General features: G+C 38.4%; 1 pseudogene; it reads left to right on the top strand.

Moving 5' to 3' along the window:
* Positions 1–1,548: 1,548 nt before the first annotated feature.
* LOC118525532 (vomeronasal type-1 receptor 4-like) lies at positions 1,549–2,515 on the top strand (annotated as a pseudogene).
* The last annotated feature ends 3,943 nt before the right edge of the window (positions 2,516–6,458 follow it).

Here is a 6,458-nt window from a genome sequence, read left to right as displayed (position 1 = left end):
TCTAAAGCTTTATTCATTACTGATATTGGCCTATAAATCTTTACAAATAAATGGAAACTTGTTACATCCAACACTACAATAACAAAAATCTAAAGTCAAATGACAAGGTGTAAAATCAAAACTAAATATAGATCTGGATTATTTGATGAACACAGCTAACTAGCTTTTTTTTTTTTTTAAACACAAGGTTGGAAGATGTTTTTTTCCTTTTTTTAATTATGGTCAATTAGCCAACATATAATACATCAGTTTTTGATGTAGTGTTCAAAAATTCATTTATTGCGTATAACACCCAGTGCTCATCACCACACGGGCCCCCCTTAATACCCACTACCTGGTTACCCCGTCCCCCACCCCCCTCCCTTCTGTAACCCTCAGTTTGTTTCCCAGAGTCCAGAGTCTCTCATGGTTTGTCTCCCTCTGATTTCTTCCCATTCAGTTTTCCCTCCCTTCCCCTGCGGTCCTCCGCACGATTTCTTATGTTCCACATGACTGAAACCATATGGTAACTGTCTTTCTCTGCTTGACTTATTTCTCCAGTTCCACCCGTGTCGATGCAAATGGTGGTATTCATCCTTTCTGATGGCTGAGTAATATTCCATTGTATATACGGACCACATCTTCTTTATTCATTTGTCTGCTGAAGGGCATCTCGGCTCCTTCCACAGTTTGGCTATTGCGGACATTGCTGCTATGAACATTGGGGTGCATGTGCCCCTTCTTTTCACTACCTCTGTATCTTTGGGGTAAATACCTAGTAGTACAAACTAGCTTTTAGTAGAGAATGGTAGTTTAATGCAATATCTTTGTTACCAGCTATGAAATTAACTATAAAATGGACACTGGACTTAAAAATTCCCTGAGCAGACAAAACCCTTTAAGCCACATAAGAAAAACTAAAATCTAGCTTATTTCATGAACATAATAAGCAAAACATAGGTTATTCCTTGTGAATGCCTCTGATAATCATTAAAAATTTATCTTCCTAAAAAAAGAAGATAATCACTTTTAACCAATCCCTTGTCATCTGGAGAGCCCCACTGTAATAACCAATCACTGTAATCACTTTATAAACCATCCTGGCACATTACGCCCCCAACCTTCATAGGTTTTAAATTTGAAAGCTCCCTGTTCATCGACAGTTCTCATATACACAATGAAGTCTTACTAAATACTATTTGTTGATTAGGGTGTTTTAATTCCGCTATTTCTGGAATTTTGACACAGCAAACCCATTTCAAGTCTCTGCTCTGCCCTAAGCAGATTTTGACAAATACTTAACCTCTCTGTGTATCTGTTCTCTTCAGCTTTTAGTTACAGCCACAGCGGTGCCGGCCTCATAGATTCGTGAAGCATGAAGAAGTTCTCACATGGGTGCCTTCACAGAAGTGATTTTACCTTATAAGGGCTCTTTAAAAGTTACACATTCAACCTGTGGAAAACTCTTAGTAAAAGAAAAACATTAAGTCAACATTTCTTAGTGGAATTAATAGTAAGTGGAGAATAATGGATTTCGGTTGACATGATACACCTAACCTGCGCCCATTCAGGATCCTTTAGCTCAGAAGATAAACTTAGTCACTGGGAACTGACAAGATGACTGTTGGGGATTTGGCAGTAGGGATGATTTCATCATAGACTATGGCTGGAATCCAGGGCAATTTCTCTCTTCTTTACCATTATATCATCCTTTATTTTACTGGGTGCAGGCCAAGGTCCATAGATTTGATTCTCAAGCCCCTGATTATAGCCAACTCCTTGGGCTTTCTGCCTAAAGGAGTCCCCACATAACGATACCTTTTGGGTTGAGACATTTCCTCAATGATTTTGGATGCAAACTTTTTTTGTATGTTCACAGAGTGGGCAGGGTTGTGCCCAAGGGTAGCACCTGCTTCTGGAGTGTCTTCCAGGCCGTCATGCTCAGTCCCAGGAACTCCAGGTGGAGAGAGCTTAAAGCGAAAGCTCCCAAGTACATAAGCACCTCCACAGCCCTGTGCTGGATCCTGCACAGGCTGGTAAACACAATTTTTCTTATGTGTATCACCGGTAAACAGAGCAACAAAAACATCGCAAACAGATTTTGGATACTGTTCTTCGGTTCGTCATGACAAAGCCAGAGACTCATTGTATGCAGCACTGTTATCATCCCCTGATGTGCTGTGTTTGGGGCTCAGGCTCTGGGCCAGCAGCCGCATGGTTTTTATCCTGCACAGGCACAAACAGAAGGTCCAACACATTCACAGGACCAGCGTCTCCTCCACATCATCTGAGTCCACAGCCACCAAAACCATCTTTCTCCTGGTGAGCACCTTTGTCTACTTTAACATCCTCTCCTCCATCTTTCAAGTCATTTTGTCTGTTTTTGATAATCCCAACTGGATCTTCTGGAGCACCACTTCAGTAATCACGGTTTCCCAACTGTCTGTTCATAAGCCATGAGCAGTGTATCCATGCTCTGCCTTGCCTACATAATACAAAGTCCCTCGTCTAGGAGGAAAATGTAAACTGAGGGTTTCACCCAATATTCAGTCATTCATTCACTCAGCCCCCTCAAAATCGTAGGAAACAGTGACATTACAAGAGTGGTGGTAAACACACACACGTGCACATATTTGTATATTATAAAATGTGTGCGTGTGTTTACACATTCATGTGTGTTCATATCAATCTGATTATGATCACCCACCCACAATATTGGAAAATTGTATATAAGAATGTAAAATTCAAAATACTTATCTTGCCCTTCTAGTTGATTACCTTAACATATACGAAATGTATTTTTCATTTACCTACTTTAGTTCTTATGTCCTAGTTCTATCTCTTGATAAAAATATCTAAATGAATGTAGTCAAATATTTGACTTTAACAGGATTAGTCTTTCATGTTTAACAATGGGCAAATTTGGAAAACATTTACCAACTTATGTGTGCTTCATGGTACCTGTTCTAGTTTATTCTAGGTTGACTTCTGTGTTAATAATTCCACATTTTACCTTTTTTGAGGTGCTGTAGATTTAGTATCTTAGATTTCAACCCAGAATTTGCACAATACTTGTAAAAACAAATCACGATGTAAAGTTATTTAATACAGTTAACCTCCACCTTGACAATATAAGGTCACTGAATACTAACCTATTTACCTTCTTACAACTAATTTTTTTAGTTGCTGATACGTATTAAAAAATATTTTTTATGCATAGCTCATGAGTGCACCGCTCACTCAAATTTCACAAACTGAACACACTTGTGTATGGATCCTAGATTAAAAAAGAAAACACTGATAACCTTATGGATGTTTCCTCATGCTCTCCCAGTTACTATCCCCAAGAGTAACCACTATTGTGACATCTAACTGCATACATCAATTTCACCTCTTTGTAATTCAAATGAACGGAATCCTACAGCATGAACTCTTTTGTATTTGGCTTTTAAAATTCCTTGTTTGGGGGCATCTGAGTGGCTCAGTTGGTTGTGTCCAACTCATGATTTCAGCTTAGGTCATGATCTCATGGGTTGTGGAATTGAGCCCCATGTCAGGCTCCATGCTCAGTGGGGAGTATGCTTAGGATTCTCTCTCCCTCTCTCTCTGCCCCTCTCCCCACTTGCACGAACGACCGCTCTCTCAAGTAAATAAATCTTTTTTAAAAAATAAAATTCCATGTTTGTTAATTTATCTGTTTGGTTTTTTTTCATGCTATTGGTGACAGAATTCCATTGTGTGAACATCAATTTTTTTTTAATCAATCAACCAATTTAATCATTCTTCTGTCCATGCATGTGAGTGGGTTTCATTTTGGGGCTATCATGAATAGATACCACTGGTATGTAAATTCTACAATGTGGCTTGGTGATACATGTATAAATTTCTTTTGGGTACATATTTGATAGAGGAACTTTTGGGTCACAGGTTTACATCTACTCAGCTTTTGGAGATAACAGCCAGTTTTCAAAAATGTTTGTACAAATTTCATACCCACCAAAAGTGTATGACACACCTGGTTTATACACAACTTTATCCATGCCTAGTATTTTCTGTCATTTTCATTTTAGTCTTGTGGTTGGTGTGTGATGTTAACCCAGGCAGTGAGAGGCAGGCCTGAAACAAACAGCTTGACTAGTTTGTTTTTACTCTCCTTCCGGCAGGATCACTGAGGAGTTATCAAGGCTGATAGAAACTGGGTGAATGAAAAGCATTATACCTACATGTCTCTTACCAGTGAACAGCCAAAGGCTGTTGGAAACAAGGAAATGTGCCTGTGAGGGTGGTGTCAGAATGCCCAGAACCCTCCTTTCCCCAACAGACACAGTGATTCAACAACAAAAAACAGATGCATTCCTTTTGTTTGAAATCCATAAACTAGTTGAGAGGTTCCTGCATCCTGGGTGAGCGTCAAACCAGTCACACTGAGGCTGGTAGGAAAATCTGAGACACTCTTGCCATAATCCCTACCCCTGGCACAGCTCCCAGTGTCCCTGAGGGAAGAAAGAGCTGTATCACACAACCAAAGTTCCAACTTTTCCAAGGGCTGCCCAAGGGAATTGGTTTGTTTTCTGTCTCAGAGGGCTGATGGAACCTGGTATACTCTAGATGCCTGGAGGCCAAGGCAATAAAGAGAGGTTTAAACAAGCATATAAGCAGGCAACATAACTCCTCTTCCAGCTCAACGCAGTGTGAACAGAAGAAAAAGTTTAGATTCCACATTCTCCCTGGGCAGAGAAGAGTTGACTGTATGTCCAAAGTCCCAACTTCTCTGGGGGATGCCTGAAAGACTGGCTTCTGTCTCACCTCTCTCAGACTGACAGGACCCAGCATATTTTAGATGTCTGGGGCCACTACAACAAAGATAGTAGTTTGGACTAGTGTGAAGATTTGAGAGGCTCCCAAAATCTACAAGCCCAGTCCATGAAGACTGGTACAGGTGGCTGTTTTTTCCCTAATGCACAGATACCAACACAGAGTCAAGGAAAATGATGAAACAGGGAAACATATCTCAAACAAAGGAATGAGATAAATCTCCAGAAACCAACCCTAATAAAATGTAAATATATGATTTACCTGACAAAGAGTTCAAAATAACCATCATAGGTTACTCAATCAAGTCAGGAGGACAGTGCATGAACAAAGTGAGAATTTCAACAAAGAGAGAGAAAATACAAGTATCAAACAGAAATCTTGGAGCTGAAGAATCAGAACAAAGGAACTGAAAAATTTACTACAGATATTGAATAGTCTAGAGCAGAAGAAAAGATGCACATAGGCTGAAAGTGAAGGAATGGAAAAAGATATTCCATACAAATGGAAACCAAAGAGAGTAAGAGCAGCTATACTTACATCAGATAAGACAGACTTTCAGTCATTATCAGTCATAAGAGACAAAAAACGTCAACATATAGTGATAAAGGGGTCAATTCATCAAGAGGCTACAACAAATATACACACATATAACCCAGTACTGGAGTACCTCAGTATTTAAAGCAAATACTGACAGACCTGAAGGGAAAAATGGACAATAATACAATGATAGTAGGGGACTTCAATACCCCATTTTCAACACTAATGCATCATCCAGGCAGAAAATCAGCAAGGAAACAGCAGACTTGAAGAACACTATAGACCAAATGGACCTAACAGACATATATAGAACATTCCATCCAACAGCACTAGAATAAAATCTTTTCAAGCGTACATGGAGCATTTTATAAGGCATATCATATGTTGGGCTATAAAGCACGTCTTAACAAATTTAAGAAAACTGAAATCATATCATGTATTTTTTCTGAAACATAATGGCATGAAACTAGAAATCGATAAAAGGAGGAAAACTGGGAAATTCACAGAAATGTGAAAATTAACACACTCCTGAACAATCAACAAGTCAAAAAAAAATCAAAAGGGGAAATCAGAAAGTATACTGAGACAAATGAAAATGGAAACACAACATACCAAAAGTTATAGGATGCAGCAAAAGCAGTTCTAAGAGGAAGTTTATAGTAATAAATACCTACATTAAGAAAAAATATCTCATATAAGCAATGTAACATTATGCCTCAAGAAACTAAAAAAAAAAAAAAAGAACAAACTAAGACTTAACAGAAGGGAGGAAATAATAGAGTAGACCAGAAATAAATGTAATAGAGACAAGAAATACAATAGAAAAAAAAAATCTGAAACTGAGGGTTGTTTTTTTTTTTTAAGAAAATGACAAATTTTTAGCTAGACAAACCAAAAAAAAAAAGGGGGGGGGACTCAAAAAAATTGTAAATGAAAGAGGAAACATTACAACTGATTCCACAGAAATACAAAGGATCGTAAGAAATCACTATGAAAAATAATATGCTAACAAACCAGATAATCTAGAAGAAATAAATTCCTAGATACATACAAGCCTACCAAGACTGGATAATGAAGAAACAGAAAATCTGAACAGACCAATAGTGAGTAAAGAGACGAATAAGCAA

Source organism: Halichoerus grypus, chromosome 15 (genome assembly GCF_964656455.1).
Source record: "Halichoerus grypus chromosome 15, mHalGry1.hap1.1, whole genome shotgun sequence".
NCBI classification, from domain to species: Eukaryota; Metazoa; Chordata; class Mammalia; order Carnivora; family Phocidae; genus Halichoerus; species Halichoerus grypus.
Note: the sequence above shows the minus strand (reverse complement) of the source record. Positions and strands in the feature narration are given on the sequence as shown.